General features: G+C 40.4%; 1 protein-coding gene and 1 long non-coding RNA gene across 3 annotated transcripts in view; one reads left to right on the plus strand and one right to left on the minus strand.

Moving 5' to 3' along the window:
- The window catches only part of LOC141505266 (uncharacterized), a 38837-nt gene extending 18338 nt beyond the window's left edge, over nt 1-20499 (plus strand). The window contains exons 2-3 of the long non-coding RNA XR_012473572.1: nt 16115-16175; nt 20072-20499. This is a non-coding gene — a long non-coding RNA (uncharacterized LOC141505266). The remainder of the gene's footprint in view (nt 1-16114; nt 16176-20071) is intronic.
- Nucleotides 1-23564, minus strand: part of PRRX2 (paired related homeobox 2) — a 63518-nt gene that overhangs the window by 17370 nt on the left and 22584 nt on the right. The gene's annotated exons all lie outside the window — the stretch shown is intronic.

Genomic DNA, 23564 nt, shown 5'->3' on the forward strand with positions numbered 1-23564 from the left:
ACATCTCAGACTGAGCTGTGGCTTTCTCCACTTTAAAATTCAATGAGTTTGTGGATGATGTCAAGAATGAGTCACAGGAGTTTAGACACATAGAAAGCCTTTGGTAAGGTAGGGTTTAGGATTAGTCATCTATTACCAGTGTTTTTTAGAAGACCTGGCCTTGCCATTTACTAGCAATATCACTTTAAAGAATTTCCCTTTCCCTCTCTGGACCTTAGTTTCCTTTTTTGTAAAATGAAAAGTTTGTGCTATGTCAATGGTTCTCAAACTTTTTGGCTTCAGGACCCTTTTATACTCTTAAAAATTATTGAGATCCCTTCTAAAGTTTTATTTACATGGATTATATCTATCAGTATTTACTGTAGGAGCAATTAGAAACTAAAATACCCACATATTGTTATGAAAATGGATTTGACTTCACAGATGTGAAAGAGTGCTCAGGCCATCTTTAGAGAAGTATTATTCTGGATAAATTCTAAAGGTGCCTTCCCACTCTGCTGGTATTGTGAAACTCTTCTTACCTGATGGTGAGCTATTTTCTAGTAAATAAAATGGAGCACTGAACTTTAGAGTCTTGGGTTCAAGTCCTGACTGCCCCTCTACCAAGCATGTGAACATGGCCAAGTCAGTCACTGGGCCTTAAATTCCTCCCTAGTAAAACAAGACTGTTGTACTAAATGATCTTTAAAGGACCTGTCCAAGTCTAACATTATATGGTTCTACAGGAATTAGAAAGAAGATTTTTAAAAAATTTGTGTGTTGTGTGTGTTTTTTCCCTCTGGCAAAAATTAGGAGCTGGGAGAGATCACAGAAGTCCAACTTCTCATCATGAAGAGAAGGAAACAACTTTGCCAAGGTCAAACAGGTAGTTGTGGACAGAAAGTAAAATCCCTGAGCCCTACCTGCATCAAGCATTTAGATCATTTTAGTAGACTGAATCTGTTGGGAGAAAACCTATGCTTGTTCTTGGGGCTAGTCTCAGATCTCCTATGGTAGCTCTGGGAAAGTGGTCACTGACAGAATAGGAGAATTTAGTAATACTACAATGAGAGGTTTCATTGGATCATCAGAGCATAGTTAGAGTTGGAAAGGAGATTAGAGGTCATTTGTCTAATCCCTCATTTTGCTGATAAGGAAACCTTCTTCCCAAGGGCTTGGAAAATTAGCAGGTATTTGAAAGGAGACTAAAGAAAAATTTTCATATTGAAAGAGAAGGCCAAGAAAACATCCAACTGGGAGGGAGCTGGAGAGAGATAAAGTCTGTGGGTTGAGTGTGTGTGTGTGTGTGTAGAAGGATGTCAGTCACAGATATTGAAGTGGTGTTACAGGGCCATGTTTCTGAGGATGTTTCACTTTATTAATTGTGAGAAAAAACAACTGATGAATTTTTATTGGCTCCCTCTAAAGGGCATACTTGAAGGAAGAGAGAGAAGAAAAGAAAATCTGGTTAGAGAATCTAGTCAGGGCTTTTCCCTGAAGGGGCAAACAGTTCACAGGGGGGTACTTTATAGTTACAAAGCTTCAAGTTCATGCTAAGAATCAGCCTCTCTCTGCCAGCCTCCTGGCAGCAAGGGAAAGAAAGCTAGAGTTCCCTTGTTGCTTTGTGGTGGGAGGCATGTAGACTCACTTGCCAGACTACAACCAGTCTCTTTGTCTCAGGAGACAAAGCCATGTGAATGCCACAGATGGTCCCCACAGAGGGCATGTGAGTAGGAAAGATGGAAACCTTGGCTCCACGTGGACTGCCCGAGAAGATGTGGTGGGTACATGAGGTTGGAACCAATAAGAAGGAGCAGACTTGAGGTTTGCAACCTCTGCCCGCTAAGCAGCTGCAGTTAAAGCTGAACCAGCTGGGCAGGGCCCCACCTGAAGTCTTACGTCCTCTAATGTTTATTAAATGCGCAGCTTTTATATTGTGGAGCATAAGAGAATAAGTCTTTAGACACCATTCCCTGCCCTCAGAAGCCACATTTTGGATGGCTAAAAGGTAGTTTTTTCCAAATTTCCCACAGGACAACCAAGGTGGCAAAAAAAGGAAATGAAAACTCGGGGAATGGATTCTTTGTCTTATTCTACTTTTTTCAGGTCTCAGTCCCCTTCCTATTGAAAGAAGTTGGAATTGAGCATGATGTGGTAGGGAGAACCTTGGCAATGAATAAAAAGAATTCTATTCTCTTTCTGACTCTAACAGCATCTATGTGACCTTGAACAAGTTACCCAGCCTCTGTTTCCTCATCTGAAAAAATGATATAATATTTTCCCTACTTCTCTTCTGAGATTTGGATGTTCTGCATTCTGTGCTGACTTCATAATTTTGTTCACACTGTTTCCTGTGTCTGTGGTGTCCCCTCCATCACCTGTAGAGTTCTCACTAGAGCCTCACAGAAGGCTTCACTTTTTTTTATAATTTTCTAAGCACCCCACTCCTTTGCTTTAGTCTATCCTTGGGTCTAAAAGGCCCTTCCTATAACCTCAGCTTAAAAGAATCACTTCTTTCCTTTAAGACATAGCTCAAGTTTTTCCCTTTCCCTTGTATTATGGTTCTCTCAAACTATCTTGTATTTGATTATTTTTTATTTATTTTCTTTTCATTTACACTGAAAATGCTTCTATATATTCTTTTTGTTTCCCTCTTAGAACATAAGTTCCTCATTGGCAGGGATTGTTTCAGTCTTTATAACCTCAGTAAATAGTATAACATCTGGTGCATAGTTAGAGCTTAATAAATGCTTATTGATTGATTAATTGATCTATGAGTATTTTTGGTGGAGCTGGCATAGGGAACTTCCGGAGGAAAAACTCATCTCCACTATCAGTATCAGCAGAACAGTAACTTCTCACAATTTTTGGCTTTAGACAATTGCCTAGGTCACTGAGAAGTTAAGTGACTTACCAGGGTCACATAGCCCATACACACACACACACAAACACACATACACATATATATGTATATAAACATATATATATATATATATATTAGATGCAGATCTTGAACCACCAATTTTTCTGACTTTGAGCCTGACACTATTCAGTTTGCTATATTACCTTTAAGAAAATGATCTTATCTTGCAGCATTAAGTTTCAAAGCTACCCTGTGTCTTACCCCTACCAAACTGGAAGCTCCAGGAGAGCAGGCTAAGCCTTATTTAAGTTTTGTCCCTCCCTCAGAACAGAGCTTTGCACACAGTAGGTGCTTGGTAAATGTTTGCTGAAATCAAATGAGAATATAGGTAGGAAGGGTGCTTGGAAAAGTATAATTGGTTATCCAAATATTTGTTTATTATTACAATATGGGTATTGTATCCACCCTTTGGGAATCTCCTGCTGGGGATCTCCAGCTCAAGTTCCTCAGAACTGACAACCCAGCTGATTATTCAGCTGAAACAATAGGAACTCTGAGGGATTTGTCCTTAGGAAGTTAGTCTGGTTTTCTGAGACCTGTTTCACAGAAGGGCTGGAGAGAGAAGGAAACTTGGAAAATTAACTGTGGGGCAGGGGGCAGAACTCTGGGTCTGGAGAAAGGAAGACCTGAGTTCAGATCCAGTCTCAGATACATGATAGCTGTGTAACCCCGGGCAAGTCACTTAATGCAGTTTGCCTCAGTTTCCTCATCTGTGAAATGAACAGAAGGAAATGGCAAAACACTTCTTTATCTTTGCCAAGAAAGCTTCAAATGGAGTCACAAAGGCTTAGACATGAACAACAACAGCAAAGGTTTAGCCACTTATCAGTGCTTCCCACCTTTAAAAGGGATTGGAATGAGAACACTGAATTGATGAAAGAATGCAATATAAAAAAGAGGTCACAAATCATGAGGACTTGTCTTAAGATCTGGGGGACTGTAAAGTAGGGAACCTTGAGACCTCCAGTTTGAAATATCAGCTCTGTCTCTCTTCTCCCATGGCCCCCACTGATGGACCCTGGGCAAGTTTCATAACCTCTTTGTTTCTGTAAAATATCAGAAAACCTTAAGATACTTTTCTTGGCTCTGTCCTGTCTTCTTGGCACCTCTGGCCCCCAGACCAGCCAAAGGGAATGAGGGGGTCTTGGGGGCACATGGAAACACAGAGACTTGGATTACTAGATCAAAGGGTAATTTACAAAGCATCAGAGACCCCTGGTGTGAGGCTCCGAAGTGCCAAAACCTTAATAACTCCCCATGAGCCTCATGAAAGAGACCAGACGAGGCAACCTCAGATTGGGGAGGGGATAAGGACTCTAGATTCAAAGGCAAGGAGAAGAAAACTGGGTTGGGGATGGGGGAGTGGGTTGGGTTTAGGGTCAGAGACGACATCTCCGAAACTAAGGCAAATAAATGGTCTGTCCTAGTTTTTGTCGAAGTAATTAGTGTTGCTTTCCTCAATCAGATGTGAAGGAAGGAGTTTAAAGAAGTCTCTAATTAATTTAGCATTTAACAACCTTTTAAAATTGTTAGTCCTAAATTACATGTGAGTTCTTTCTCAAGAAAAGTTGTCCCCCCAGATGATGGTAGGTCCTTCTGAATCCTTATATTGTCCTTATTTTGCTATGATTTCTTTGTGCATCTTGAGAACAGTCTTCACACTATCCCATGACCATTAGTGTGAGAAATCTGGCTACTCCCTTAGTCAAGTCTAAGGCACACATGCGCTATATCATCCTCCCAGCCCCCATCCTCATCCAAGGAACTGGGTACCTCCTGCAACTTAACAAGCCCCCCGAGCCCAAAGCAAACCTTCCCTGCATGGCATCTGGCACTGAAACTGAACACCAACCCTTCAGGTTAAAGTGGAGCCCTAATTGCATTAGGGTGGCTGCCAAAATAGACTTGTAGAGCCTTGTGATGCAGCACCAGCCACTGTAGAGGGAGTGGGGGGCAGGTGGGGAGTGAGGAGAGAGCCCCTGCTCCAATCAGTGTTTATGACCTCAGCCCTGCACAGCCTCCACTAGACTAGAATCTAGTGTGTGGCTTGTCAAGGAAAGAGAATTTCAATTAGATTGCTTTGGAGAGTACAAGCCTGATTTCCTATGAGGGGAGCTGCCTCAGAATTGGGGGAGGGGCAATATTTGGGGAGGAGTGGGGCACTAGGAGGAAGTTGTGTGTGTGTACAGTCCCTGCTCTGGAAACCTTGGGTATGAAAACTGAGCTGCTGTCCGCCAGTCTGTTTTTAATTTGAGGTTGATGGAGCCCTGCCAAATTCATTGTAAAACATTCGTTTTAATAAGTGGTTGGTATCTCTCAGAAAGCCGCCCTACTTAACCATTTTCAGGCCAAGCTGCATGTTAGCAGATAAGAACTCATTAAAAGTCTGTGAAGCAACACCTGCTGAAGTGCTGGGGCAAGATTATGGTCTCCTAAGGAGTGGAAAAGTCTCCATTTCTTTTTTTCCCAATAGTCAAAAATCATTTATTAAGGACCTACTATGTGCTGAAGCACAAAAAAATAAAAAAACACTTTCCCAACCAACCTTGAGATACAGATTCAAGTCACTCACCTTTGTTGTCATTCTGCTCCCCCAAGGAATAACTGAATAACTTACAGTGTCTTAATCTTCCAGGGTCACCCCACCTTCCAACCTAAATGTTTAGCTGAAGGTGTATATATATATATATATATATATATATATATATATATATATGGAAGATTCATAGAATTTTAGAGTCAGAACAAACCACATAGTCGCCTGATTTACTCTCTTCTACCTAGTGTAAGAATCCTAGCAGGTGTTCACCCAGCCTCTGCCTGAAGACTTTGAAAGGCAGGTTCATCTTTCTCAAGGTCTAACTCACTCTGATCTTATTGTCATATGTCCAGCTCACTTAGAGATCTTAGTCCTCGATTGATCCTAGAACTGGAAGGAGCCTCGTGAAATCTTAGAGTCTAGTTAGCATCAGCATAACTAGCTGGATCTTCATTATCCTTATTTTGTGGGTCACACAACTGAGCCCAGAAAAGTTAAATGACTTATTCAAGGGACTCTACATGCTCTGTCAGCTCTGGGTGGTGCCCAAACTCATCCTTTCCCAAGATCCTCCCTGTGAAATGACGTAAGTGAAGTGAGGCATGGACTGGAGAGTCAGAAGGAGGTACTTTTGGCAACAGGTTGGTTGGTTCTTGTCCTTTGTTATTGAAGAAGACCAAAATGATATCACTATGTTAGAAATGAGCTACAGTGACTGATCAGACCAATATGAACTCAGAATGCTCTACCACAGGTAGGGCACAAATAGTTTGGTAACTGAGATCCAGCCCACCTTATCCCAGTCTTTTGCCCTTTGCCCTTTGCCCATTTCCTCTGGCTCCATCCTTGTTGTCTTGGAACTTCAATAAGGAATTCATCTGTGGTTGTCCCTAAGGGAGCTAAGTGGGGAGAAGGGGGATGGATATTATCAGTGCTTTAGATTCATCCCTGCACAGGTTGTTTGGGTAAATAGGAATTCATTCATTGGGCACAGGTTGTACCTGATGACCTCTGCAATCCTGAGAAGACTGAAGATTCTACAATCTCTATGTCCTTTTTGACTTCAGGGTTCTGTGAGAATGTCAGCAGGTAGATGACAAGCCTGATGAGAAAAAATGCTTTGGGTCCCTAGCCCAGAAATAAATTTCATTGATTGCTTAGGAATCACAGAATCTTAAGAGCTAGAAAGCACCTTACAGATAAATCCAACTGCTAGTAATGGAAGAGGTCAGAGAAGCTAAGGAAAGAGGGGTGATCTGTTTTTTTACTCTGTCATCTGCTTTAGGTTCTTTACCACCTAGAGCAGGATAGTCCTAAAGATATGTGGGATATTTCTCTTTCATCCCTGAAAAGTCCATTTTCATACAATCTTAGTGGTGAAAATGACTTCAGTGATCATATATTCTTCAAGCAACACAGGACCTTAGAAGTCTCCCCTCCCTCAGTGAATGAAGCACTTCTTACCATATCTCTGAAAGAGGTGAGTTAGTAGAGGACTGGCACCATTATCCAGGTCTTCTGGTACCAAACCAGGGTTCTTTCCCCACACCGAATACCAATCAGAACTCAAATCCTATACAGAGCTAAAGGGAGACTCTCAGCTTCCCTTAAGGGTGTTTCCCTGGAATCAACAGCAGTACCAGAAATATGCTTCCAATCGTAAGGAGTGTTAACTGATCTCACTTATTCAGATTTTCTGCCTCTGACTTCTTTAGCTCTAGAGGGGGAGGGAAACCCAACATAGCTCTCAATTAGAACCTATCACATATACTAGAAAGTCTTTTTTTTCCCTCAAGGAGAAAAATATCAGCAGATACAGAAGCCAGAGGGCACCACCACTGATTAAGCTTCTTTCCCAAGTACTCTTAGAATAACTATCCATTGGGTAACACCAGGAGGGCCCAGGGTCTAAGGAGAATCACAGTAGTACCTAGCACTGGAAAGAATGCAGCTTCCCTTCCTCCCATCACCTTTCCAAGGGACCTCACTATCATCTGCTCAAAGGGTTCCTGGCCCAGGCTGAACTTTATCTTGATCTATTATCTTCCTGGTGGGTCCCTCCAGGATGCATTTAGTTGCTCAGTTCCATATTCCTGAATACATCTGGTCTTTATAGCATTGGCAGAAGGTTTTATGATTCACCTGTGAGTTCTGACTATACTGGGAAAAAAATGAACTTGATGTTCATGAAAGTAAAGGACAAATGACATGGAGTTAAAGACATCCAGTAGATGTCCAGAGTTTTACTTTACTTTCTGTTCAGTGAGCTTGCGATGCTGTTGGTCAATAGGGAATGCAAACTGTTACCCCTCATTCAAGGCCCTAAGCTGAGTTTCAGTCAGAGAATGGAAAGCTGAATGGGTGAGGGTGTCGTGAAGACTAATTCACAGTAGAGATCAGCCTAACACCATTAGGTCTATATTTTTGTTATTTTTCTGATTCTAACAGAATTCTTGTGTTCCACCCACATCTACCAACCAGACCACCCAGTCTCTTGCTCTGCCTTTCAGTTGGGTAGAGAAGAAAAAAAGAGGGGAGGGAATAAAACAGATCTAATCCCCAAAACAGTATTCTATCATATGTAAAAAAAGGGGAGGGACATTCATTGGTTATCATTCCATGGTCTCTGTGGGCCTATATATGAAAAAAAAAAGACAAAAATCACAGAATGTTTGAGTTGGAAGGGTCTCTGGAGATCATCTCATCCAACCCAATCATTTTTATATAGGGAAACAAGGGACCAGAGAAGAATATAGTTCCATATTGCTTTCCAGAATGGCTGGATCATTTCATAGATTCACCAATAGAACATTAATGTACCTGTTAAACTATAATCTCTCCAATAATTGTCATTTTCTTTTCACCCTTACCATTCTGATCAGTATGAGACAGAACCTTAGACTCACTTTAATTTGTACTTCTTAAATGATTAGTGATGAAGAATATTTTTTCACATGATTGTTGAAAGCTTGAATCTTTTCTTTCTTTTTTTTTGCAAGGTAGTGGGGTTAAGTGATTTGCCTAAGGTCACACAGCTAGATAATTAAGTATCTGAGGCTGAATTTGAACTTAGGTGCTCCTGACTCCAGGGTAGCACTCTATCCACTTCAACACCTAGCTGCCCCTTAATCTTTTCTTTTAAGAAGTGATTGGGGTGGCATAGTGGCGTAGTGGATAAAGCACTGGCCTTGGAGTCAGGAGTACCTGGGTTCAAATCTGGGCTCAGACACTTAATAATTACTTATCTGTGTGGCCTTGGGCAAGCCACTTAACTCCATTTGCCTTGCAAAAAGAAAAAAAAAGAGGTGATTGTTCAAAATTTGGGGGGGGATGGCTTTTATTTTTATAAATTTGAAACAATCCCTTATATATATCTTATATATAATGATATTTTATCAGAAAAATTTGCTGTAAAGACTTTTTTCCCAATTACTTTCTGTAGAACTATAATGGTTGCATTTGTGTAAAAATTTTCTAATTTTTTGCAATCAAAATTGTCCATTTTATCTTTTGTGATATTCTCTGTCCCTTGGGCATTAACTTTTCCTCTATCATTGTCTATTGTTTTGCACCTCATTACTTGCTCTTCTAATTTATTTATGATGTGATCTTTTAGATAAATCATGTATCCTTTTGGAACTTTCCTTGGCATATGGTATAAGATGTTGTTCTGTCCTTAGTTTTTGCTAGATCATTTTCTAGTTTTCCTAGAAGCTTTTTATCAAATACAGAGTTCTTATCCTCAAGATATAGGGTCCTTGGGTTTATCAAGTACAGGGTTACTATGTTAATTTACTAATCTGCTCTACTCAACCTCTATTTAAAAAAAAAGTACTAAATTATTTTTTAGTATAGTTTGAGTTCTTTATAGGCCCCCATTATTTCCATTTTTTTCACCATTTCACTTAAGATTCTTGATCATAGCCTGACTATTGCAATAACCTGTTGTTTGTTTTTTCTGCTCCACTTCAATATATCCCCCACTAATATGTCAAAGAGATTTTCCTAAAATATACATCTAAGCATATGATTCAATATACTCCAGTAAACTCCAGTGGCTCTTTATTACCACCAGGATCAAGCATAAAATTATCTGTTTGACTTTTAAAGTCCTTTATAATCTGGCTTTCTTTTCCCCTTTGCAGTTTTCTTAAATCATATTCTCCTTCATATAGTCTGTGATACAGGCATACACAGGCACACAAAGGCACACACAGGAACCCTTTTCCCTGAACACAACTTCCCATCTCTTGACTCTTAAAATTCACTGGCTGTCTCCAGGGGGCATAGAATTCTCTCCTTCCTCATCTCTGCTACCTGACTTTTCTACCTTCAAGTTTCAGTTAAAGTTTGATGTTCTGCAAGAAGCCTTTCCCAGTTCTCCTTGACCTTTAGAGTTTTTCCTCTGAGATCAAACCCAATTTATCCTATCTATATCTTATTTGTCCATAATTATTGACTTGTTGTCTCCTCTATTGGACTGTGAGTTTCTTGAGAGCAGAGATTTTTTTTTTTGCATTTTATTTATAAACCTTAATGCTTAACACAGTGCCTGGAATCTAATAAGTGTTTTATGTTGTTGACTGATTCTAGATAATTTCATTATCATTTTTTTCTAGCTCTATATAGTAATCTTTTGGTAGTTTGATTGGTATGGCACTGAGCTGGTAAATTAATTTAGGTAGTATTATTTTTATTATATTGACAGTCTATTCTTTATCAATTAATATTTTCCCCAGTTTTTAGGACTGCTAATTTCTTTAAAAGGCATTTTATAATTTTTTTTCTGTCTGTCTCTTTCTGCTTGGTTTTATTAGTAATTGATTTATGGATTTATTTTATATGTAGTCTTTACTGAAGTTATTGTTTCATTTATTTTTTTCAGTTGATTCTTTTGCATTTTTTTAAATGGACCATTTTTAACATCTGTAAAACATTATAATTTTGTTTTCTCTTTGCCTATGCTTATTCTCTCAATTTCTTTTCCTTATATTGTTATAGCTGGCATCTCTTTAACTATGTCAAATAATAGTGTTAATAAACAGTAAATTTCTTTATTTTACTCTGATCTTACTGGAAAGGACGCCAGTCTTTTTCTGTTACATATAGGGTGTCCCAAAAGTCTTAGAGAAATTTAAAGCTTTAATAGATTAAAATTGCACTAAGACTTTTGTAATACCCTGTACAATCCTAGTTTTTAGATAGATGGTATTTAGCACATTTATTCCTATGCTTTCTAATTTTTTTTAAAAGAAATGGGTGTTAGATTTTGCCAAAATCTTTTAAAGCTTTCTATCAATTGATATAATCATGTAGTTCCAATATATTTATTGTTAATATGTTCTATTGTGTTTATAGTTTTTCCTTTTGTTGAATTAACTCTATATTCTTGTTATAAATCCAACCTGGTTTTGGTGTAGAATCTTTTTAATATGTTATTGTAACTTTTTTGCTATAGTTTTAAAAATATTTTTTTGATGTTAATGAGGAATATTTGATTTCTCTACTTTGTCTTTTTCCTGATCTCAAGATCATATTTGTAAGGCAGAAAGATTTTGAAAAGATTATTTTCCTTTTTTTTTGTGAAAACAGTATTTTCAACAATAACAAGAACCATGGAAGAGGGGTTAGATTTGTCCGTTTAGCCCCAAAGGGCAGAACAAGGAGTAATGGGTAGATTTTCAAAGTGACAAATTTGGGCTTCATAGCAGGAAAAAAACTTCCTTACAATTAGAGCTATCCAAATCTGAAACAGGTTTCCTAGGAAGGTGGACAGTTTCCCCACGAGAAGTGAATTCTTTAAGCAGAAGTTGTAAGAGTACCCCCAAAAATGATTTCTGTTCAGGTTTGGGTTTAGACTAGGTCAATGAAGTTCCAGATCCGAGAATCTCTGATTCTCTCTGACCAAGACTTTAAATTTCACTTTTAGGAATTTTTACAGCGCAGTAGAAAATATATCAAAGAAAGGACAGAAGAAAGGAGTAGAAAGGAGTCTTTCCTTATAACTTTCCATAAATGTAGATAATGGCCATTCTCCTAGCTCCATAGATTATTAGAAATGGGAGAGACCTCCAGGATCACAGAATCACAGAGCTGATATAAGTCTCAGAGGATATTTAGTCCACCTCTCAGTTCAGGAGATAAATCCTTTCTATGAACCTTCACTGATTTGTCTGAGAGTCATTAAGAAAATGAAAGAATTGGGGCAGCTAGGTGGTGCAGTGTATAGAGCACTGGCCCTGGAGTCAGGAATACCTGAGTTCAAATCCAACCTCAGACATTTAATAATTACCTAGCTGCGTGGCCTTGGGCAAGCCACTTAACCCCATTTGCCTTGAAAAAAACCTAAAAAAAAAAGAAAATGAAAGAATTGAGTTATCTGATTTCTGAATTCCTTTATAGCTCTATGATCTATAATCTCCATTGATAGAGAATATATAACCTTGTCCCAGAGAAAAGAAATTATTTGCTCAAAGTAAAAAATCTAAGTAGCAGAGCCAGGCCAGTGTTTTATCTCCTACCTTTTAATGCCTCTTATGAGGGAGCTCAAGACTCACAAACTTTAGTCTGGCTGGGTGTAGAATGAAGGAGGGTCTCCAACTCCTGACTTCTTAAAAGCTAGTTCAAGGGACTTACAAACAACAAGGGTAAATTCTTACAATAGCACTTCCATTTGCTTTTTTTTTGCTCCCAGGTTTATTTTTATATTTTTAGTTAAGAGACCAGAGCCCTAATCCTTACAAGAGAGAAAGCCTGACAAAGCAAAGGTAGCCTGGGCTTGTCTGATGTACCCCAGACCCAACCATTTATTGGAGTATCAGTTTTCTTGTGTTCATTCAAGTTGTCCTGGGTTGCAGCCAAATTTCAGCCTAGTTCCTCTGGAAGGTGAAGCAAGAGAGGACTAATTAGGGTGAGAGTAGAATATCAATGAATCTACAATAGCTGTAATGGGATCCCTACTGAATAAATCAACTCTATCTTCTTCAAACTTATGAGGCCTCCCCAGGTTTATTCATTTAAGAATATTTAAATCCTACATCTCTATTGTCCAATTCTTCCTCTTTCACATTTGCTGATTCTATGTGAACATTCTGACCATGGACTTAATCTTACCACCTCCTTCTCTAGGTCCAGGAAATGTATTTATGCCTCTCTAAATGGATGAAAAGAATTGCAATTTTTTTTTGTGATCATCTATAATGAAAGCACAGTCACAACTCCTTCATCTCTTGTGTGTTTAGAGATAAAGTATAGGAAAAGACTTGATAACTACTTAGTGTCTTCTTCCATCATTTTTAGGGAATGACTTAAGAGTCCAGCATCATTCTTTAAACTCCAAGTAGGCTAGTTTAGGGGATGCTTCCTATAGAGAGAAGACACTTAAATGACTCCTTGCCCTTTCTGATGGAGTATTTGTCTATGATAGGCTTTCTTGCAGTGAATAAGAAGAAAAGGCTGAAAACTGAACAGAGCCCCAGATATGACTGAAAAAGTCTTTCTTAAGAAAGACTTTCCTTAAGGAAAGCCTTTCCTAACAGTTTCCTCTACTCTTCCCAGTTGTCTAACTAGTGTCTCAGGCATTCAAGCCTGAACCAGCTCTGTACCTCTGATTTATCCAAACTATGCCAAGCCAAATCTGTTTTTTGCTTCAAGGCCCAGCTCTAGTCCCACCACTTCCTAGAAGTTTCCCCTGCCTCCTCCAATACTCCACACTCTCCTCCTTTATGCTAAATTTATGTGATATTTGCTATCTGGATCTTATGTTGAACCATGGAATTTTGGGAGCTCATTTTGCAAATGAGGGCCCAATGGTGATAGCTTGTGTTAACATAGAACTTTATAAAAAGTATTTTTCACAACTTAGGACGGTTTGAAAATTTTCCATTATCTGCCATTTTAGAGAAGAAACAAGTTCACTGAGGGGGAGTGAGTTACAAGGTCACACAATAGGAATGAAATAGGGAGGGGGTCTTATGACTTTGGATCTCGCTGTGGCTTTTGCAAAAGAACACAGGAAATCTTGATTATGGGTCTCACTAGGGATTCATTAAGAAGAGTAGGTTGTCTAGGCAAGAAATATTGCCCTTTAATTTTGAATAAATTCACACCTTCCCTTAGAGAGAGCAAGGTAGGGATAAGGAGAATTGATCTGAACTCACAGCCTCAATCTCTGGATTTTGGTTTTAGTAAAATAACTATTTAGTAAAATAATTGCTTTGTTTCCATCTCCTGCCCCAAACCCCATCAAACTGGTATTTTGATTCCAAAGCCAATTCTTTACCATCCTACTGGTGTTCTGTCCTATATGTATTTAAATTACAGTGCTCCAGAAAGACTGAAAGCTTCTAGAGGGCAGGAACCTTCTCAAGCGTACTATGGGCACCAGAGGAACTCAATAAATGTGTGAACTGCAGTTGTGCTGAACTTAGTTTATTAGTAAACCCTTGTCTCAATGAGTCCAGCCTTTTCAGAAACCCAAACCTGTAAACTCAAATTCTGCTGGCAGCTAGACTAACCCAATCATGCTCCTTCCCTCATTTTACTATCCTGCATTTTTCAGTTCAATCAGAACTTTCAAAAACAACCAATACCACCCCATCAAAAATTGATTTTAGAAGTAACAAAACAAATTTTCTCTTATTTAGAAGGTGGTCACAGCTTTTTATTTATGTGGCATTATCTAGATGAAGGATTAAGGAGGATCGATTTAGTTCAAAGTGGCCTATATGTGAGGTGAGCACGCGGAAAAGAGAATCTCTGGGGTTACTCCGGGTGTGGGAGAGCTTCCGAGCCAGGACCACTCTGAGTTCAACGGCAGCTAAAACCAAAAAGGACAAGTTGGGGTGAACAGGCTACACTTCCAGGAGGAAACCTACTTCGGAGTGGAGCGTCCAGAGCTCCTGTCCCAGGGAAGCGAATGGCCAAGGAGCCCTGAATGAATCTCCTAGTTATGTCCCCCATTCACACACATCATTTTTGGTTCAAAGATAAAACTCCGAGAAGAGCCCCAAGGGGTTGGGGATGCAAGCACGCATGGAAGGGGGGAGGGAAGGGAGGGCTGCGGGGGGGGGGGGCTGGGGTCGCAGCAGGCTTCCTCTAGCTGGCCCCAACAGGGCTGCACGCCCTCCCCTCCCCTCCCGGGGCCGCCCCGCGCCCCGGCCAGATGCTCCTGGCTCCCCAGCCCCCGCTCTCTGCCATGTGCTCGCCAGTCTCATTGCGTGTGAGGGCTGCGATTCGGTGGCTGGGCGGGATGGCGCCTCTCCACATCTGGTTCAATGTGAGAGCCTGGCGCCTGGCTTCGCCACAGACTTCAGCCTGAGACATGCAGACGTTAATAGACTCGCTCCTTCTCTCGCACAATCCTCCCAGAGCTAGCGCTCGCTCGTTCAGCCCCCGGGCTGCTGAAAAGTCGCTTTATTGTGCGAGGCCCCTGGGCCAGGCTGGAATGGAGGGGGTAGGGGGTGGGCTGTTTGTACACCCCAGGCCGTTCCCCCAGATCAAGCCCCTTCCCTCCGAGCTGAGATTAAACCTCTTTCTCTCCTATTTATCTCATATATCCCCCCCCAAAAAAAACAAACCCCAAACAAAAACTCAGATCCTATCTTGGATTTAATTCTTCTAGAAGCTTCAGATCGGTGACTTTTCTTTTTTTTGGGGGGGGGACGTAGGGATGAAGGAACTGTGAGTCGGGTGGGGGATGGAGGTGGAAGGGTTACCTCCCCAAATCGTTCTACGTCTCCAATCCCTTCATGTAGCCACTGTCCTCTCTAGCGCATCTGTACTAATTCCCGGCCTCCGTCATAATTAAGTCTAGGCTGGGAATAGCTTTCTATTGTACAGGAATCCCTTCATCAAATCGGGAGTTAAGGGACTACCCCCTCCCTCTGACCCCTTCCTTGGCTTTAGCTTGCATTTCTCATTCCAGCACCCCATTTTCCAAAGTTCCTTTTGCACGCAGGCACCTGAGGTTGATACAAAGGGATCATCACCTTATGTGAAATAGGTTTTTGAAATCATTCCCTTTGGATAGGGTCCAGGACTGAATCACCCTGAATTCCTCTCTATCTCAAAACATGTCATAGTGGCATTGCAACCGCTGACTTAGGTTGTGTTTCTGAAAGATCAATATGATCCTGACTTTGCATCCCTACTGCCTTTGTGGAGGGGTGCAATTTAGAAGTCTTTATTGTTTAAGGGCACATGACGCATTTTAAGTTGCAAAAGGGCAGTAGTCCATCAGACCAGCCCCCCTATAAAGAGCTAAATAATAATAAATCTTAAAGGCTCTTCTAAAGAAACTTTAGAAGTCTTCTCAAAGAGCTTGGGGGTAGGATGGTGTTTCATTGTTTATGGCAGACCTTAGTCCCCATTTCTTGCCCTTGTGTGCTTGGAAATTGCAAATCATTTAGAGGCTCAGTATTATACTTTAGTGTTCCTCCTTTCTTAGAAGGCAATTTATAAGGAAATGGATTACTTTAGCTCAACATCAAAGTACCATCGCTTGGCTTTTAAATTGGAGAAGAGAATTTTGTTGGGATGCCCAAGTTTCTACTTAGAACTGCCACTTTAAGAGCCGCCCACTTCCCCGCTTCCTCCCCCCTTTAACTTGGACTTTCGGAAATTCTGGATTTGGGGAATAAACCACAACGTTTTTCTTTTTTCTTTCCTAAAAGGCAATTCCAAACCTGTAACAGAATCCACAATCAACGACTTCAACATGGTCAATACACCCAGGCAAGTTTAAAGACAAGGGTAGAATGATGGATGCTCCTTGACTCTCCTGCCAAGCCTCTGGGCTCAGAACTCTGTTTTTGATGACCTTGGCTGGTGGTATCCCCTACTGCCTTATAGATGGAACAGGAGACAGGAAGGGGGAGAGATGCCTTCAGGTCTCTGTGGCTTCTGCAAAAGAACACAGGGAATTGGGACTACAGTCTCCGTGAGTGTTCATTAAGAAGAGCAGACTGTCTCTTGGCAAGAAATACTGCCTTTTCAGTTTAAAGGCTTCATTCACACCTTCCCTTAAAGAGCTCAAGCATCCTTAAGGAGAACTGACCTCAATCTTTGGGGTTGGCCTTTATCACTGACTGTTTAGAAGACAGAGCCATCCTGACCCACTTTCTTTGTCTTTCCCCTCCTACAAGCTTGAATCAAATGGAAATTAGGGCAAATGACTGGTTTTTTGGTTACATTTTCCACTGAAGGAAGTTCCCAGATGATCACATTTTACTTCTCACAGGCAACCCATGGCACTGTGGAAAGAGCTTAAGGAAATGGTGTCAGAGAACCACGGTTTCAATTCTGCCTCTGTTTAGGACTTTGTATGAGTCTGGTACAGGACTTTGTACATCTCTCTATTTTATTTCCCATCTATAAAATAGGGGAGGGTAGGCTAAATCTGATATTCTTGGTGTGTTTTTTTGTTATAGTCTGCAATCATTTTCTCCCTCTCTTGGTAATGTAATTTTGTCTTCTCCCCCTTTCCTCCATTACTGTCCCTCCTCCCCAGATAAAACCAAATCAAAACAAAAACCCTCCCTGTACCTTAACATGGATAGGGATTAAAACATGGATGGGAGCTTGACCACTGACTAAGACTATGAATTTCAGAGTGGGTTACAACAGGAAAAATATTCCAGTCTCAGTCTAACAGACAGTGTAATATCTACTCTTTCCTTTATGGAGACACTGAGATTCTTCAAACACCTGGATTTACACCCCATCCCTGTTCAGAAGCCGCCATTCTGCCTGTCTCTGCAAACCATGGGGTTTCTCCTGATGCTTGTCTTTGGATAAGAGTTCCTACTTTCCCTTCCCTCCCAGTCCCATGCCTTCTTTTAAAGTGAAAATGATGGCTAAGCAGTTCCCCCTTCCCCACCTTCCTCCTTGACCTTTCTTAAGCAGTGCTGTTATATGCCTCATTGCTTCTTGATGATTAATTCTTTCATCTGAGGACTGAGGAGTTGGTGGGGGAAAGAGGAAGAAGGGTCATGGGGCCTTGAGTCTGGGCAGACACAGCCTCCCTGATCCAAAGTGCCATGCATTTCAACCAGTCTGAGGCACAGAAAGCATGTTGTGGCCCTCAGATGTTATTCTCAATGCTGCCTTAGAGATCATCTGGTACAGTGTCCCTTTCCCTCATTTTTTTTTGGGGGGGGGAACTAAGGGAAAGTGATTTACTCAAAATCTCCCAAGTGATAAGCAGCATCAGGGTTTGAACTGGACTTCAGGTCCCCAGACCCTCAAGCTAGTACGATTTCTACTACACAACCCCTCCCTAGAAAAGTAGTTACTGACCATTTTTGGATCATGGACCTCTTTGACTATCTGTTAAATCTATGGATCTCTTTCTCAGAATATTGTTCTTAAATGCATAAAATAAACTATGTAGGATTATGAAGGAAACCAATAATTTTGAAATATAATTATTAAAATATTTAAAAAAGCAAACCCACAGATCCCAGATTAAGAACCTAGGCATCAGACCATGCTATAGGCTACTTGACCCTGCTTTGTAGAAATGTCAATTTGGTACCACACACACACACACACCCCAAAAGTGACCCAAAGTGACCTGTACAACTAGCTCTGGACCTTTGTCACAAGCTATCTGTATGACTAGAAGGGGAGGGCTTTGGAGTTCTGGTGTAAAAGCACAATTTAATGGATTACATCTACAATGTGGAAAGTCCTGGTTACTACACTTCCTTCTCATTAACAAAATCTAAAATCTCAAAAATTGGGTATAGCCCATGTAGGCTTCTCTTCCCAAGCCTATTTCATTCTACTTATTAACACAATTCCTCCCTCAAATACCATCCCTTAAGTGGCTGTTGACCTTCCTTCAACTGGGGAACTTCTGTCCAAAATGCATCAATTCTGGGTTTGAAGTCCTTGTCTTTAAATCCCCCAAGCTCCACTATCAGGGGAGAAGAATGGATATCTTCAGATAGGTTGAGGAGGTCTCATCTTGGCAGCGTTTAAATAAGTTACACCTCACCAGTGCACTCCATCTATGTGTATTAAATGTACCATATCACTCAGGTGCCTATAATATGCTTTATTAAACTTTTTAAAAAAGGAATTTGGTTACTCTTGAATAAATTGTCAGTTTTAGATAAGATTGAACTAGGTTGAAAAGTCATACCTTGGGAGAAAGGCTGCTTAATAGTCAAGTTGAAAGCTCTGTACTCAAGGACTATGGGAACTATGGGCAGAGTACACTGGCAATCTATAAACGGAATGACCTAGTGCTTTGAGATCTCAGAGGAGGAGATCACTATGAGTTAGAATCATTGGGGGACTCAGTGTATGTAATCCTTGCTATGAGGGAAAATGAGTTTGGTGGTTCACTTGAGTTCTGAGCTGCAGTAGAGTTAAAGCTGATGGCCTGTCATATTAAGTCTGACACCAACATAGAGAGTTCCTGGGAATGAGGATCCCCACAGGCTACTTACAGAGGAGTAAGCCAACCTAGGTCAGAAAGGAAACAGGTCAGAATTTCTGTCAGTAATGGACCAGGAGTGGCAGATTTCTTTCCAGCCTAAGTGAGATAGGAAGATCTGCTCTTAAAGTTAAAAAGATTAATAGAGAAGACAAGGGATGTAAACTAGATTTTGAAGGATGAATAATTCATTTTTTATACAGGTGCCTGCATACTACAGTAATATCCTGTACCTTTTATACCAAGTGGGGAGTAGGGAAGGGAATGAATGATCCACATTTCAGTGATACTTTTAAGATTTGTAAAGCACTTCCCTTGCAACAACCCTATGAAATAAGTAGGGAAAGTACCACATTTTACAAATGAGACTCAAGTTAAGTGACTTTTCTGAAACCCCAGAGTGACTTAGTGGTACAGTTGAGACTATATCTTTTGACTTCAGCACCAAGTGATCTTGCTATAACTCTAGGCTTGGAACATGAGTTGATTTGTATTCAGAACTCGGCTAGTTAGGACTCAGCAGTCTTTTTTTTCCTCCCAAAAATTTGGACTTTCTTACCTCATCAAGTGTTTCCACCTCCTCTATTCTCCTTCACCCTCCCCCAACCAGGGACATTCCCTTAAGATGAAAAGGGTTTGAAGTATTGTCAATGGGATTAGAAAGGAAAAGACAGATTTCCAAACCATTGATTAATTCATCAAATATTTATTAAGCACCTATTGCATGCTAAACATTGTGGGCAGTAGGAAAGAGAAAAAACTTACATTAGGCACATTTCCTTCCTTCATGAACTTCATATGAAGCAGAGAGGAGTTAAGAGCAGCAGCAGGTACAATGGAGAGGGGACCATTTTGGAAATCAGGGGGATCTGGGCATAACTTTCCTACCTCTGACATATACGTTGTATGGCCCTGGGCAGATTACTTGACCCTTCTATTACCCTCTAGGACAGGGTATATGTACCCCTAGGGAGCATGCAAAGTTTATCAAAGGGAATAGATTTGGTAAATAACTTTTCTGGAAAATAAACTATGGAAAATAATCTCTTTAATTTCTTATGGGCATATACATGGTTATTATTTAGTTGTTTCAGTTAAGTTTGAATCTCTGTGACTGTATTTGGTGTTTTCCTGGCAAAGATACTGGAGTAGTTTGCCATTTCCTTTTCTCACTCATTATTTATAGATGAAGAAATGGAGACCAGCACAGTTAAGTGACTTACCCCAGGTCACACAGTCAATAAACGTCTGAGGATGGATTTGAATTTAGAAGATGACTCTAGACCCAATACTGTTCCCTATGCCACCTAGCTGCCCCAAATGCAAGGTAAACTTTGGAATTTATATCTTCTGATATTGAATGGTACTACAGGAGTATTACTGGAAGCCAGGGAAAAGAGGGGAAAAGCTTAGAAAATCTCTGCTCTAAGACTGTAAATTACTATAGAATACTTGCTGATCTTCATTGATAGAAGAAATTTCCCCACCAGGAATTTCCCTACACTAGGGCAGGGAACATCCAGTTGTGGAGAAAAATCAAGGTCTGGGGCTGCCATCATAACCTCAGGTAGGACTCAAAATTCAATTAATCTAGGACATTTTTAGGGGTGAATTAATTAAATATTTGAACAAATATAGCAGGCTAATTTTTAAGTTGATAATTTTGTATGGTCTTCAAATGATGTTATAAATATCCAAATGGCCCTTGGCAGAAAAAAGATTTCCTACCCCTGCCCTACACCAATGAAATAACAGATCTAGATCTCTCTTTCCTCATTCAGTCCCTTCCCCCTCCTATTCCTTTCTCCACCAAAAAAAAAAAAAAAAGAAAAGAAAAAGAAAATTAAAGAAAAGAAAAGGGGAGAACAGAGTCTGGTGAATTCCATTTCAGACATGTTGAGTTTGAAGTGGTGATTGATATGACATGCAAACTGAAATGCTTGACTCCAGAGGAAAGAACAAGAATCAAGGGGAAGAAATTGTAGAGAGGCAGATTTTTGACTCCATATAAGGAAAAACTTGCTTTTTCATCCTCAAAATTTTCATCCCAGCTAGATTCATCCCAAAGTGGAAAGCTTTGCTTTGGTGGGGCAGTGGTTCTTCATGTGAAGAAAGCTGAATGAGCACTTGTTGGGAATGCTGATGAGGGGCTTCTTCATCAGTTCTGGGTTGACCAGATCCCTTGAAGTGGTAGTTGGAGCTCAGGTATGAGGTCAGGGTTGAAGGGTTGAAAGCTACAATTGAGACCATATCCACTATAGGAGAAGTCATTTAACCAGAGAAGTGGGTAAGGAATGAATCTTGGGGGAATATCTACAATTCAGGGGTTACAGGAGACAGAGAAACAAGCAAAGATAGTGCAGGAAGAGAGAGCGAGAGAGAGAGAGAGAATGATATCATGAGGATGAGGAGGGGTGAGCTTTATGGGACCATGGAATGTGAATTTAGAACTTAAAAGGTTCTTGCTATGTCATTTAGTCAAATACTCTTCTTTTACGAATAAGGAAAATGAGGCCCACAGAATATGTGGTCAAGGTTACTTAGATAATAAATAGTCAAACTTGTTATTTGAACTCAAATCCTTACTGGCAAAGCTTTGCTGCCCAGCCCTGAAGATTCATCTCTTACTCTAGGGACAGTAATCAAATCAATATGCTACTAGAAAGAATGTGACAATTGAATTCTCTGTAACCAAAATTCTCTTCCCTGTCCACTGGTACCCTATATGAATTATATTCCCCTGAGTGCATGGACTATTTCACTTTTGTCTTTGCGTAGCACAGTAGGTGTCTGTCTCTCTCAATAATCCCATGTGATGAATACTACAGATATCAGCATCATACCCATTTTCCAGATGTAGAAACTAAGATCCAGAGTGGTATTTGAAACCAAATCTTTCTGATTTTGAAGTCTTGCACTCTATTACTCCATCCTTCCTCTCTTTGTCCTTTTCTTCAAGTTGTATTAGGATTTTTGGGGAGAGATAGGGCTTAAGACCTGAAGAGATTTGGGAGAGCTGACATTGGACCTGGCCAGGCAATCAACAATATATGAATAAGAGGTATATTGAACAGAGAGCAAGCAGGCTGGAGAGCATGAATTTGTAATGGGTCTGGGTCTGCAAGATTCTAGAACTTTCTCTAACAATCTTGATAGCATGGGAGCAAGACCAGAGAAGATCAGACTTCATCAAATGTTAGAACTAGAAGGGTCGACCAAGTAATTCTCTTATTTTAGTCAGGATTGAAGTGAGTTCCATAGAAATGAAGTGAATGGCCTCAGATCATTCCACTGATTGAAGGAAAAAGCTGATCTCTAGCCCAATAGTTACTTTCTCCTAGGGCAGCTAGAGGGTGCAATGGAGTGAGCACTAACCCAAATCTGGCCTTAGACACTTGACACTTACTGGTTGTGTGACCTTGGCAAGTCACTTAGCCCTGATTGTTTTGCATCCAGGGCCATCTCCACTTGTCCTGATTCATATCTGGCCACTGGACCCAGATGGTTCCAGAGGAGAAAGTGAGGCGGTTACTTAGCACAGTCTTTCCTCACTCAAGTCTAATTCATGTGTATGTCATAGCATCACCTCCCTGATGTCATGCTCTTCTTCAAGAACTTTCTTCTATCTCCCAGTCCATTCATTACTCTGCTACCTTTGTCCAGAGAGACAAAAAAAAATGATCCAAATATTACAGTTAGCCCTGGGGTCCTTTCCAGGTCTAAAGTCACTAGGAACTGATTTCTACACTTAGTTTAGGGTGTATGTATGAATAGTACTGGAGCGACTGGACATGACATAGGAGAGGGAAGAGTTGGAGTGTGACCAGGAAGTGGCTAAAGAGACTTAGTAAGATGAGAACTATCATTGCAGGCAAAGAACAGGCTTAAGACAGATTTCAAAAAAAACCTGGAAAGACTTACATGTATGTATGCTGAGAGAAATGATCAAGATCAGGCGAACATTATACACAGTAACAGCAACATTATATGATGATAAACTGTGATTGTCTTAGCTCTTCTCACAATACAGTGATCAAAGACAATTCTAAAAGACTTGTGATGGGAAATGTTATACTTGTCCAGAGAAAGAACTATGAAGTCTGAATGCAGGTCAAAGCATACTATTTTCACTTTTTACAATTTTTTTTGTGGTTTTTCCCTTTTGTTCCGATTATTCTTTCATGACATGACAAATATGGAAATATGTTTAACATGGCTGTGCATGCAAAACCTATATCAGATTGCTTGCTGACTTGGGGAGGGAGAAAATTTTACAAAAATGAATGTTGAAAACTATCTCTATATGTAATTGGAAAAAATAAAATACTATTGAGATTGAAAAAGAACTGACTGACTAGGCATGAAACAGTGAAGGGAGTGCCTTCTTCATTATGGGTATAGAAAGACAAGAATAACAAAGATGTTACTTGGTACCTGAGATGGGGGGATCTGACCCAAATGAGTCACCTCAGAATCTATGCTGTTAGTTTTAAGGTGGCCAAGAGAGCTGCATACAATATGATGGGAAAAGAATTAAATGGGTCCCACAAAGCAGCCCTGAAATGTCACCTGGTGACATTTGTCCTGCTACTTTTCCATTTTTTCTGGCACCTGGCCAGAGACCCCCCTAGCTCAGAACCTTGCTCAGTTGGCAGTGAATGAAATCATTCCCTGCAAGG

This window comes from Macrotis lagotis, chromosome 1 (genome assembly GCF_037893015.1).
Source record: "Macrotis lagotis isolate mMagLag1 chromosome 1, bilby.v1.9.chrom.fasta, whole genome shotgun sequence".
Taxonomy (NCBI): Eukaryota; Metazoa; Chordata; class Mammalia; order Peramelemorphia; family Peramelidae; genus Macrotis; species Macrotis lagotis.